Source organism: Suncus etruscus, chromosome 3 (assembly GCF_024139225.1).
Source record: "Suncus etruscus isolate mSunEtr1 chromosome 3, mSunEtr1.pri.cur, whole genome shotgun sequence".
NCBI classification, from domain to species: Eukaryota; Metazoa; Chordata; class Mammalia; order Eulipotyphla; family Soricidae; genus Suncus; species Suncus etruscus.
In genome coordinates this window covers 37,139,479-37,153,200 of record NC_064850.1, presented here as the reverse complement: position 1 = coordinate 37,153,200, position 13,722 = coordinate 37,139,479, and the positions used below count along the sequence as shown (strand labels likewise).

The 13,722-nt window shown below is 44.9% G+C and overlaps 1 protein-coding gene across 2 annotated transcripts in view; it reads left to right on the top strand.

Annotated features, from left to right (window-relative positions):
• Nucleotides 1-7,179: 7,179 nt before the first annotated feature.
• Nucleotides 7,180-13,722, top strand: part of BTBD7 (BTB domain containing 7) — a 95,491-nt gene continuing 88,948 nt past the window's right edge. For both annotated transcript variants that reach the window (XR_007493794.1, XM_049769863.1), the window contains exon 1: nt 7,180-7,301. The gene's annotated coding sequence lies outside the window, so the exon portion shown is untranslated. The remainder of the gene's footprint in view (nt 7,302-13,722) is intronic.

The window sequence follows — 13,722 nt, the reverse complement described above, 5'->3', positions numbered from 1 at the left end:
TGTTTTTTTTCCTCCCCATATACTCAGAGGTACTCAGGCGCTATTCCTGGCTCTGTTCTCAAGAGAGACCCCTGGTGGTACACAGAGGACCATATTGGGTGGCTGGGTGAACCAAAACTGCACATAGGGACACTGCCTATTTGTGTAAACTCTTAACCAATTCAGGCAATCAGATATAAAACAAGGTATAAACCAGTTATGAGTTTGATCTGACCCAAAACAAACAAGTAAGGGAAGATTTTCCTTGTTGTATGAAGGGGTGGTAAGTAACTTTTCTTTTTCTTCTGCAAAAGGTTGGTATGCTAAAAGCGTTTGAGAACCTCTACTCTAGAGGAAGAGAATAGCTGACAAGTGGGAAGCTCTGTAAAAGCCCACCAAGCCCAACGTCTGATGATAATAGCCCAGAAGACTCTATCAGCACCAACCAGCTGTAAAGGTTCACAAATAAAGACTTCAGGGACACCATGATATAGCATGTTTAATGAGTTCAAAGAAACAACGTTATGGGTACAAGAAAGGATAAGTGAAGAGATGACAAAACTACAATCAGAAGTGACAGAATTGGCACCAGAGAGATCGCACAGTGGTAGGGCGTTTGCCTTGCAGGCAGCCGATCCAGGACTGACAGTGGTTCAAATCCCTGCATCCAATAAGCTCCCCTTCGCCTGCCAGGAGTGATTTCTGAGTGCAAAACCAGGAGTAAACCCTGAGTGCTGATGGTGTGAGAAGAAAAAAAGAAGTGACAGAATTGAAGAGTATAGTAAGTAAAATTAAAAAGAATACTTAATGGAAGGCACTTAACAACAGTGACAACAGCTAAGGAAAAAAATTAGTGAGCTCTAAGATGGGATGCAGGAAACTTCTATAAACCAACAAAAAATAGAAGACTGCAACATTACAGGGAACTGGTTCAAGAGAAATAATACAAAAATAATTGGAATAGGGGCCGAAGCGATTGCACAGCGGTAGGCTTGCATGCAGCCAACCAAGGATGGTTCAAATCCCAGCATCCCATATAGTCCCATGTGCCTGCTGGGGCAATTTCTGAGTGCTGAACCAGGAGTAACCCCTGAGTGCTGCTGGGTGACCCAAAAACCAAAAAAAATTATAAATAAAAAATTGTAATACCATAGTGTAGTACTAGAATAAAAATAGACCTTCCTAGACACAGATCCTCTGGTATATGAACAGTAAATCTTTGGCAAAGGAGTAGAATATGAAACAGAGCAAAGAAAGCCTCTTAAACTCATTGGGTATTAGAACATGGTATTGGGGAAACTGGTGCTACCTAGCCACAAAAAAAGTTATTGCCACATGGTATGCCTGGATCATGTAGCAGTGCTGTTACAGATAGATATTCTTAAAAGCAGTGCTTTCAATTTATGCCGAAGGGGGAAGTCTGTATAAAATATTTTTCTTATGTGAAAAATTTTAAAAAAAGGTATGAAAAACAGTTTTTGTTTTTTAGTCTTGGGTCACATAGCTGTGCTCAGGGATTGAAAGGGAATTGGGGATTGTCTGCATGCAAAGCAAGCACCTTAACCCCGTGTTCTTATCTATTTGTCTACTGTTAAATAGAATTTAATATAAAATAATTTGATATCCTATCCAAGAAATAAATTTATTACCTTGGGGCTGGAGAGGTGGCGCTAGAGGTAAGGTGTCTGCCTTGCAAACGCTAGCCAAGGAAGGACCGCGGTTCGATCCCCCGGAGTCCCATATGGTCCCCCCCAAGCCAGGGGCAATTTCTGAGCACTTAGCCAGGAGTAATCCCTGAGCATCAAACGGGTGTGGCCCAAAAAAACCAAAAAAATAGGGGGCCAGAGAGGAAGCATGGAGGTAAGGCATTTGCCTTTCATGCAGGAGGTCATCGGTTCGAATTCCGGCATCCCATATGGTCCCCCATGCCTGCCAGGAGCAATTTCTGAGCCTGGAGCCAGGAATAATCCCTGAGTGCTGTCCCGAAAAACAAAAAAAAAAAACAAAAACAAAAAAACAAACTAACAAAAAAAAAAAAAAACACCAAAAAATAAAATAATAAATTGGGAGAGGTTATTAATACTGAAAAAATGAATTACAACACAGAGTACAATTTAGAAGTGATGAAATATTAACAAAATTGTTTTTGGTTTGCTTCAACTTAACATTGTAAGATTTATCCTTGTATCTAACAGTGCAATATTCATGTTTATTAAAAAATGGCTAAATCGGGCCGGGCGGTGGCGCTAAAGGTAAGGTGCCTGCCTTGCCTGCGCTAGCCTTGGACGGACCGCGGTTCGATCCCCCGGTGTCCCATATGGTCCCCCAAGCCAGGAGCAACTTCTGAGCACATAGCCAGGAGTAACCCCTGAGCGTTACCGGGTGTGGCCCAAAAACCAAAAAAAAAAAAAAAAAAGGCTAAATCACATTTTCTAGATAAGCTTGTTGATGAATATTTGGGTTATCAGGTATTTGGATTTGGGGAAGTGGGGTTTGGGCCACATCAGGCAGTAGTTGGTGCTAATCCTGGCTCTGTGTGTGGGGGCTGTCCCCGGCAATGATCAGGGAATTGTGATGGGCTGGGAACTGAACTGGGACCCATCACATACAAGACAAATGCCTTAACCTCTGTACTAGTTGTGCCTGACCTCAGTTTTTGACAATAAAAACTTTATTTCTGTGAATATTGTTATTATATCTCCAACTGTACTTAGTTTTTGTTTGCTTCTGCAATGTATTTTTCTACATATCCAATAATGAAATTGCTGAGCCTAAGAGAAGTCAATTTTCATCTTTCCTAAGAAAGGCAAAGCTGATTTCCTTAATGGGTCTTTTTGTCTCCCTCCCAAGAGCAGAGCAGAGTTCTTATTAGTTAACAATGCTCAGAATTGTCTTTCTTTTTCATTTCTGGCAACCTGATGAGTCAGTTTTATTCTACTGCAGCTCTAATTTGTATTTCCTTTACGCTCACAAGATTGAGCAACTTTTATTTGATTTTAATTTCCTCATTTGTTCACTTCTTTTGCCTATTTTCTATTGGGTTGTCATTTTTCTTCTTCCATATATATTCTGAAGCCTTTTGCTTTGTATTGTTTCTTTCCTCCCCAATGGGGTCTTTTTACTCTCCTTGTGGAATATTTCTGGGGTTTTGTTTTTAGTGCCACACCTGGCAGTACTCAGCTTACTACTGGTTCTGCACTCAGGAATCACTCCAGATAGTACCTAGAGGACCATACAAGATGCTGGGGATCGAACCCAGATCTGCCATATGCAAGGCAAGCACCCTACCTGCTGTACTAGCTCTCTGGTCCCTCCTTGTTGGATATTTCTATCAGGAAAAGCTATTATTTTTTTTCATAATGTTATTTTTATTTAAGCACCATGATTACAAACATGTTCGTAGTTGGGTTTTCAGTTATAAAAAAGAATAGCCCTCTTCACCATGCAACCTTCCCACCACCAATGGCCCCCATCTCCCTCCTCTCTCACCCCCGGTATTCAAGACAGGCATTCTATTTCTCTCACTCATTACAATTGTCATAACTGTTAGTGTAGTTTTTCTCTAACTGCACTCACCACTATTTGTGGTGAATAAAGAAGCTATATTTTAATAATAGATTTATATGTAAGGATGGCAAATTTTTACTTCTGTCCTAAGAGGGTCTCTGGTTGGTCCCAAGAATATTTCCCATAACAAGGAGTATATAAATTGGGGGGCTTCGAGCTATACCCGGCAACATTTAGGGATTACTCCAGGCTCTGTGCTCAGGAATTACTCCTGGCAGACTCGGGGTACCATATGGGATGATGGGGATCAAACCCAAGTTGGCCACATGCAAGGAAACACCTTACCTGATGTGCTATCATTCTGGTTCTAATATATACAAATTATTTGGGGGGGGGCATACCCAGTGATGCTCAAGGGTTACTCCTGGCTCTGGCTCAGAAATCGCTCCTGGCTTGGGGGACCATATGGGACGCCAGGGGATCGAAACTTGGTCTGTCCTAGGTCAGCCGTATTTAAGGCAAATGCCCTAACTGCTGCACCACCACTCTGGCCCCTAATATATACAGATTTTTATGTGTATATAAGAATCTCCATAGGAAAATGCTCTACCAAAGCAGGAAGTACTGCCAGGAGTGACCTCAAACCTGTGTTTGTGTGGCCCCTAAACAAAAAAGACTTTGAGAAGGTCCCACTTTTTTTCCTGACATTACTTTGAATGCCAAAGCTGTTAATTTGTTTTTCAGAGTGTGTCTAGGCAACAAAAGCCAAAGCTTTGTAATAAGGGTTTGGAAATAAAGAACAAAGTAGAAATAGTGGAGAGGGTCCGCCTTTTAGATTTTTTTTTTCGGCTACACCCGGTGACACTCAGGGGTTACTCTTGGCTTGGGAGACTATGGAACTCCAGGGTATCGAACCGTGGTCCGTCCTAGGCTGGCCTACACAAGGCAGAGAGACACCTTACGGTTCACACCACCATTCCAGTCCCATGCATTTTAGATTATTAAAGGAGGCAATGGGATAGTTCAGTGACTTAGACCAAGTCTGGATGTCTAGTCTACACCACACACTAGCATTGGTCCTGAGGGCTCTGCTGTTCATGCCCTACAGTTGTGAGGTCTGGGATGCCCGTACCTGCAGCAATTTCTAGATATACCACAGCCAGGTGTGTGCGAGTGCCTCACTTTAAGGGTATAGCCCTTGGTAAGAATATGTGTGAGCCTGTAGCTCTTCTGGCAAACACTGAATGCACAAGTCCTGCTGAGGTTAACTAATATGTGAGCAAGAGGCAGTGAGGCTGGCATGAGTGAGTTGAAACAGTGGCGTTTGGAGAGTTGGATCTTTCAAAATTAATCCAATAGGAAAAATAGCTGGAGACACAGAACATCAGGTAAGGCGCTTACTTTGCACTTCACCCAACCCCGACATCCCATATGGTCCCTGTGCACCACCAGGAGTAATTCCTGAGTGCAGAGCCAGGAGTAACCCCTTAACATCACTGGCTGTGATAGTCCCCCACCCACCCAAACAAACAAAACACAAAGCAAAATAATTGAAAATGGTGGTAGGTGACTTGAAGTTTGATGGGTGATTCTCCAAGTTGATTGCACACTGAGGAAGTGTAAAATACTGAAGCCGGGGTCCATTCTGGGAAATGATTCTGATGGCATTGTCATGGTTGGTCCATTGCCACGTTAAGAATATTAGAGACATTAGGAATTTTAAAGGTTCTCTGTGTGATTCAAGTAAAAAGGAACATTTCAGTGCCAGTATGCATGGAGTGGAAGTGTAATTATATAGAAATAATAACTGTATAGGAATACCCAAAACTCAGCCCTTTGCTCCTCCTAGCTGGGCCTATTTCCCTAGTATTGCCTCACTTTTTTCCTTAGGTTCTTGTCAACCACAAACAGTGTGCTCAGCTGACCAGCTCGAGAAAGCCTTTGTCAGTAAAGGGAAATCCTACAGTATCTGCTACCATGTCCAAACCTTCAGCCATTGATAGTTACACCAATGCAAAAGGAAATCCTGAGACCAGCCATGATATTGTCAAAGAAATGAAGTCCTTCCGTTGACAACGTGAATCTCCGGCATCCCAAATGCTTCCCAACTTTACCAGGAGCAATCCTTCAGGTTTAAGCCGTGAGAATGGTCGGGTGTGACCCCCTCCCCAAACCAGGGGAAAGGACAAAAAAAAAAAAAAAAAGGGAATAAAAGTTAAAATCTTTCAGTGTGGAATACTTAAAACAATGATCAGAACTGGTCAGAAACATCACACATTTTGAAGTTGCTTTTCTCCTTTACAGATGAGAGGTCGCTTTCTCAAAGGGTGTGTAGGCATCGAAAAGGCAAACATTTTTGAAGAGGGCTTTAAAGAAATCCCCAGAGGAGTAAGCTAAGCTCTGCCATCTCACTGAGTTGCTTCGTGGAGAAGCAGGTCAGCACGTCTGGCTTCTAGTTGGGTCTTGCCCGCCTGCTTATTCACGCTGTGTCCCTGAGCCAAGGAAGGGGTCGTATTTCTGAACCAATTCGATTCTCTCAGCTGTAAAACAGCCATAATAACTACCTCTCTCCACTACCTCAAAGACGACTGCTTCTGGGCGTTCAAACGAAGCCACGTTTTTAACGGGGTGGTTCTTGTTATTGCCTTGCTGGAATCATTGGCCAAACTGCCAGGCAAGATGCAGTTAAGGGAAAAAAGCAAGTTGGCTCTCTCGCCTTGGAGATCTTGGTGCTTCGATAATGCTTGAACCTTGTTCCATACGAGTTACCTTGTTTAAAAAACAAAACAAAACAAAAGAACACAGACAACTTTTCAGGGGCCAGAGCGCTATAGCATGGAGGTAGGGAGTTTGGCTTGCATGCATAAGGTCGGTGGTTCGAATCCCGGCATCCCATATGGTCCCTCTGAGCCTGCCAGGAGCGATTTCTGAGTGTAGAGCCAGGAGGAACCCCTGAGGGCTGCCAAGTGTGACCCCAAAACCAAAACACTTTTCAGGATCTAAAAGGGGAATAAAAAAAAAGCTACACCACTAGGCAGGCACGCCGAGGCACAGAAGGCAAAGCTGCTCAGAAGCTGCAGAAACAAGGAGTTGTGCACTGAAGCAACGCTTCTTTCCCGCAGCTCTGAGGAAGAATTCCCGGCGCGCGCTTTCCTCAGACGCCGTCAGCCAGTGCTGGGACGCTTGAGCCCGTAGGCCTGGAGGGGGTGCCATCACGTAGCTCTTTTCCCATCCTGAAACAGTGCAACGCTCCGTCGTCCTTCCTTCCTTCTTTCCTTCCAAGCAGCGAACGGCTGCGTCCAAAAAAAACCCTCCAACTCTGTGAGAACTCCTCACGCCTGCCTCTCTCTCCCTCCCTCACGTGCGGCCGCCATAAAGCGCGCGGCCCGCCCCGACTCAGGCACGCCGGCGACGCCGCGCATGCGCACCGCCGCCGGGCCGCTTAGCCACGTGACCGGGCGCGGCGACGGCGAGCGCGGGCGTGCGGCCTCTCCCCCCCTCTCTCCTCCCCCGTTTCCCTCCCCAGTTGGGCTCCGCAGCGCCGCGCCGCGCATGCGCCTCGAGACCCGTGGCGAGCCCAGCCCCTCCCGGCCGCTCGCAGAGCCAAGATGGCGGCGAGGGGGCCCTGGAGCAGCCCCGGAGCCTGAGGCGCTCGCTGCTGCTGACTGGACGGAGAGGGCGGCGACGGAGGAGGCGGAGGCGGAGGAGGATGGCCGGGGGTGCTGGCGCCGGTGCGGACGGCGGTGCGGGCGGCGGCGGCGGCGGTGACGGCGACGGTCGCGGTCCCAGCGGCGGCAGCGGGAGGAACCTCTGGGGTGAGTGAGTGCGGAGGGTGCGAGGCGAGGCGAGGCGAGGCGAGGCGGGGAATCGAACCCGCGTCCCGGCGCGGAAGGAGCCACAGCCGGGGCCGAGAGGTGAGGAGCCGCGGCGGGGCACGGGGCGAGCGCCCTCCTGCCTGCCTGTCAGGGGGCTGAGGCGACGGCGGAGCAGCCGGTCCGGACTGGACTGAACTGGACCGAACCGGTCCGGACTGGACTGGACTGAACTGGACCTGACCGGCCCGGACTGGATTGGACTGGACCGAGCCGGATCGACCCGAATTGAGCCGCCCGCCCGCCCGCCTGCCCGGCCGGCTCCGGGGCTCCGAGGCTCCGAGGGGCGGGTCCGGCGCTCCCGACACTCGCGCGTGGCTTTGCGAGCGTCCCCGGGGTGGGCGTGAGCCGGCCCAGGCCGGTGGGAGCCGGCGGCTCTCTCGCCCCGGACAAGTTGCCCCGGGCCGGGCAAGTTAGTTCCCACCTCGGGCAGCGCCTTGACTGGCAGGTCACCCACCACCCACCGGAGGGGACAAAGCCTAAAGGCGGCGGAGCACGGAGCCCTGGCTGGCTGGCTGGCTGGCTTGCCCCGCCGCTTCCGAAGCCGCCCTCCTGCCCGAGGAGAACTTTGTCCCCGTGTGTTGTGTTTTGTTTTGTTTTGTTTTGTTTTGTTTCTTTTTTTCCAAAGGAGCCCGGAGCTCTGTGGTTTTCTTCTGTTGGGCACCACCGCGATCGCCGCCTCTTCCCGTTCCTGCACGGATGATGATAATAGGACCCGAGGCCTCCCCGTCTGGGTGCTCCGATCCGGAACCCTGTTTGCTCTGCACCACCTCTTGAATGGGAAAATACTCCTTTTTTATTATTATATTATTTTTTTTCTTTTTGGCAGAATTATTTGACCTTTCCCTTCCCTTCTGTTGATTATTGTTGTTGAAATACTGTTTTTTTTTTGTTGTTGTTTCTTTTTTTTTTGGCAGAATTACTTGGCGCCCCCACCCCCTTTTCTTTATTATCAATATTTTTGTTTTGGGGGCTGGAGTGATAATAGCCCAAATGTAGGGCTTTTTTTTTTTTTTGCCTTGTACACTTTCGACCCCGCTTTCCATCCCCAGTCTCCTGAGCTCCCGCTGGGCCAGGTGTGGTCCAAAAACAAACAAGCAAGCAAACAAACAAAAAATTGCTGCTGTTGAAATACTCTTTTTATTTTCATCTTTCTCCCTCCCCTTTTCTTTATATTAATAAGAATGATTATTATTATTATTTTGTTAAAAAAAAAAAACTCCTGTGTGACTAGCATCTATTTTTTGGAGAGGGCTAGGAAGAAATGACTTAGTGCCGGAAATGGGGAAGGAAGATTGGAAAAAATAGCTTGGCAAGACTCAGACATGTTCGATGGCAGCTGTGATGAAACTTGCCCAGGAATGGGGTGGGGGTGGGGGGCTCAGGACACTTTCGAGGTCTTGCAACGCCTGATTTATTAGGGCTAGGAGGACTTGTCATGGCTCACTGCTGACCAGATATTGACCCAGAACTAGGCTCTGAGCTTCTGCTATCCCATTTACACGGATCTCTTTTCTCTTTTCTCTGCCCTTCTAAGCCTCCTCTTTGTGAATCCGGTTCCTTCCCTTCCCACCGCCTTGTCCCATGTTTTTGTGCAGACACCCCTCACTCTGATTCTGACAACTGTCAAGGTACCCCAATCATTGATGATTTTCACCCCTAACCTTAAGAGCTGACATTCCATTGAGAGTTGTCACCTTCTCTGTCTCCATTCCCTCCAGCATGGCATGGCCTATTCTTGCCTGTTCTGTCTGTCCAGGCTACATTTACCAGGTCTCAACACTCACGTTTTAAACCGGTTCTTTATGTCAGAGACGCTTTATTTTTCGGATTTAAAATACCTGTGGCTGAGTTTGCCAGTTTATACCGTCGAGTCTGTAGGTGTCTCATTTAGTTTTCTTTGTTGTGTTGTCAGAGACTAACCTTTAGAAATAAATGATTCTGCTTTCAGAGGGGGAGGCATGGCATTCACAAAAGCAAGGTTGTGCTCTGGTGTTCTTGGTGATCACTTCATTGGCTGGGGAAGAACAGAAAGCCCTGGATAGACTTTGCCCTCAGGAAAGGTGACTGTAACCCTAGGAGCTCAGAAGACACCCTGTGCGTTCTCCCTGCACAGAAAGTGGTGTCTGTGTACAGGTTAGAGGGAGTCCAAAGAATTTCCTGGAAGGCTTGGGACTTTAACAGACTGTGAAGGGTTTAGATTTACAGTGAGATTGGAGCAGTTATTCTTGTGAGGGAACAGCCCGAACACTCTCAGAGACAGGCTCTGGGGGAGGGGAATAGAGAAACAGGACTGCCAACTGAGTTTCCTTGGGAGTCGGAAGGAAAACTTGAAGGATTTGAGACAGTGGAGGGGTTGAGTGCTGGATTGAGATGAACTTTTTCCCCTCTTAGTCCTGGAGGAGCCTTTGAAAATTTGGAGCCCAAACATTAAGGTGACTTGAATGAACAAGATGAGTGTGTCAGTAATTTATAGGTTGAATGAGATTGAGAAGAAAATGAACCCAGAGTGATAGTGGTTGTGCAGTGACCATGGTCACGTCTCTAGAACTCTCAACTCTTCACCTCCAGCTGAAACTCTACCTGTTAAACATTCTGTCTGCAGCAACTGTCATTCTGCTTCCTGTCTCAATGATTGTGACTGCTCTATGTACGTGAAATTGTAGTCCTTTTTCACCTCCTTAATTCAATTAGCCTATTGTCTTCTTGGCTCATACCTGTAGCATGTATTATAACATTCTCCCCACCCCCCCTTTTTTTTTTTTTGATTTTTTGGCCACACCCGGAGGTGCTCAGGGGTTACTTCTGACTGTCTGCTCAGAAATGGCTCCTGGCAGGCACGGGGGACCATATGGGACACCGGGATTTGAACCAACCATCTTTGGTCCTGGATCGGCTGCTTGCAAGGCAAATGCGCTGTGCTATCTCTCCGGGCCCAACATTCTCCCTTTTTAATGCTAAGCATTTAATGCTAAGTACACACACACCACATATTGTGTTCAACCATTTATCATTAGGTCCTTGGTTGGCTTCCACCTATTTGCCATTGTGGATGAGCATGAGTGTGTTTTAGTCTGTTTTAGTTTGTGCTTTCATTTCTTACAAATAAATATATTCAGAACTTTTGTTGTTGTTTTTAGGTCATAACCCAGTGGTACTCAGGGCTTACTTCTGGCTCTGTGTGCTCAGTGGTCACTCCTGGAGGTTGCTTGGAGAATTTTGTGGAGTGCCAGGGTTTAAACCAGGTACATGGCAACACCTTAGCTGCTATACTAACCAGCCACAGTTGCAGAATTTTTTTATTCACACCAATAACTTAAAGGTCTCCAGTTTCTCTACATCCATATCAGTTCTTGTCTTTTTTTTTTATTATTATTATTATTTTGGTAATGGTGTGGAGTGGTATTGTGGCTTTGATGTGTTTTTTTTTTTTTCCTAGTAATTAGAGATATTGAGTATCTCTTATGCTTATCAGCTTTTCGTAGATTGTGGACCTGGGGATCAAACCCAGGTCCCATCTGTGCTACAAAACTGACACTTTGCTAGGAAGCTACAGTCTTTTTTTTTTTCTTGGTTTTTGGTTTTTGGGTCACACCTGGCAGCGCCCAGGGGTTACTCCTGGCTCTACGCTCAGAAATCGCTCCTGGCAGGCTCGGGGGACCTATGGGATGCCAGGATTCGAACTACCATCCTTCTGCATGCAAGGCAAATGCCTGACCTCCATGCTATCTCTCTGGGTCCTGGAGCTACATTCTTGACCCATTTTTCATACAGTTTTGGTAAAAAGAATTTGTGGCTTTTTTTTTTTTTTTTTTTGCTCATTTTTATTTATTGCAACTATTGGAGGGAAGTTCTCAGGCCCCTGACCCACAGCTGCCCAATGTACTACTTGGGCCTTGTAGTTTAGGGATTACATGAACAAATCAGGCAGTGCTTGGGGGCTTCATGGCCAAGTAAATGCTGTTCAGGGGGACAGTGTGGGGACAGAACCGGGCTAGGACACATGCAGAGTAATGCACCTTAGCCTGGACAGTCTCTTGGCCTCTATCTGGTTTTTTTTTTTTTTTCTCTGTTTTTAACTGAAGTTTATTTTTATGGTTTAGTTATAGGTCTCAATATATTCTGCATATCAGCCCCTTATCAGGTATATGATTTGCAACAGTTTCTACCATGTAATGCATTTCACTCTGTTAAAGTGTCATTTGATGCACAAAAGTTAAAATTTGTGTGAATTCTATCTTCCCTAGTTTTTCTTTTGCTTCTTTGCTTGTGTCATACCGAAAAACTTGTTGCCAAATTCAGTGTCATGAAGTTTCTCTCCAAAGTTTTCTTCTAAGAGAGTTTTGGTTTTATCTCTTTATGGTCTCACCTTTGCCAATGGACAGTTCATTTTTTCTGCACAATTTGTTGAAATTTATTACTTTTCATTTTTTAAACTGTGTTAGGAGCCATATAAAGCATTGACTATATATGAGAGGACTTATTTCTGTATGCTCTATTCCAGTGGTCTTCAACCACCCAGTCTCTAGGTGTAGAAAGATCAGAAACCACTGATCTACCCCTTGGTTCTAATGGCTGGTCTGTGGACCAGTCTATAGGACAGGTACAGTTTGCAGGCATAAAAGGGTTGAAGAACACTGCTTTGTTCTGTTCCACTGCTTAGCAGCCTCTCTTTATGCCAGTAGTACATTGCTTTGATTACACTGTTTGACAGCAGAGGCTCAGAATTTTCTTGACCTTTTGCCCCCTTTTTTTGGGGGGGGGTAATACTCAGTGTCCCCTGGAAATTGACCTTAATTGAACAGAGTAGTACTCCCCTCCACCTCCCAGTTACTCAGAGTGGGTTCTATTGTCCACTTTGGGAGAGTTCTGCTATGCTGTAAGAGTTGGAGTCATAAAATGTGAAACCTTCAATGTTTTCTTTTTCAAGATTGTTTTCAAGATTGTTGTGGTTATTTGGTGTCCCTTTAGCTCCCATAAGAATTTTAGAATGGGATTTTTCTATTTCTGCAAAAAGTGGCATTTGGAATTTTTTAAATAGGGATTGTAGTGAACCTATATATTATTTGTGGTCATTTTGATGTTTTACAGAATTAAGTGTTCCGGTCCGTGAAAACAAAATGCTTATTGTTGCCTTTATTATATTTTGTAGTTTTTATAATATAAGTTTTTTACTTCCTTAGTTAAATTTATTGTTGAGGGGTTTACTTTTGTGCTATTATAAATGGTATTAATACCCTTTTCTTTTTAGATTATTGTTAATACAAAGAGTACTGCTCATTTTTCTGTGTGAGTTTTGTATTCTTTTTGTTTGTTTTGTTTCTGTGCCATTCCTGGTACTGCTCAGGGTTTACTACTGGCTCTGAGCTCATAGATCCCTCCTGGTGCTGCTCATGTTTTACTATTGGTTCTGTGCTCATGGATCACTCCTGGTGGGCTTAATGGATCATATGGGGTGCCAGTGGTTGAATCCAGGTTAGTTTAGTCACATACATGAAAAATGCCTTAAACACTATACTTTCCCTATCTGTATTCTTTTTTTTTTTTTTTTTTTTACTGAGTTCATTTATTAGTTCCAACAGTTCTTGTGGAGTCTTAAGAGTTTTCTACATAAAGATAACGTCAGCAAACAAAGTTAACTTTTCTTTTTTCCTTTACAACTAGCATGCCTTTTATTTCTTTTTATGTGACTCCTTGCTCTGGGTAAGACATTGAGAGAATTGTTTACTGAAAGTACATTTCCTTATCTTGTACCTTGGAGGAAAAATTTCAATTGGTCTTAGTTTGAAGTTAAAGAATTTTATAGGGCTTTGTTTAATGGTCTTTGTCACATACGGTCTTTGTTAATGTTGAGAGTTTAACATTCATTTTTTTTGTGTGTTGTGTATTTTTGGCAGAAAAAATAATTATGGGTGATTTGTAGCCTGGTGAATGAGAAAATTCTTGTGTAGTTGGTAGAGTAATATATTAGTGCTAAGTTACAAAAAAGGCATCATCTGTATATATTTACAACCCACGTTGGGGAAAAAAAAAGGTTCTATTCAGTAGAGAAGACTTGACAGTATTCAAATAAAAGTACAAGTATATGACAAAATGATAAAGAACAGTTTTGCTCACAGTTGTTTTCCCAGCATATGCTGTAGTGCCAGGAATGTTAAGTGCTCACTAAACTGATCAAATGAATAATGAAGCAGAGGATAAGGTTTAAGTAATAAGCTAAAAAACCTTATTATTTAGGAGCCAAAGAGATAATACAGTACAGTGGACAGGGCATTTGCTTGCAGCACATGGCCAGCCTAAATTTGATAACCCAGCACTGCATATAATCCCCACTCACCCCTAAGCTCAGAGCAAGAGCAGCCCT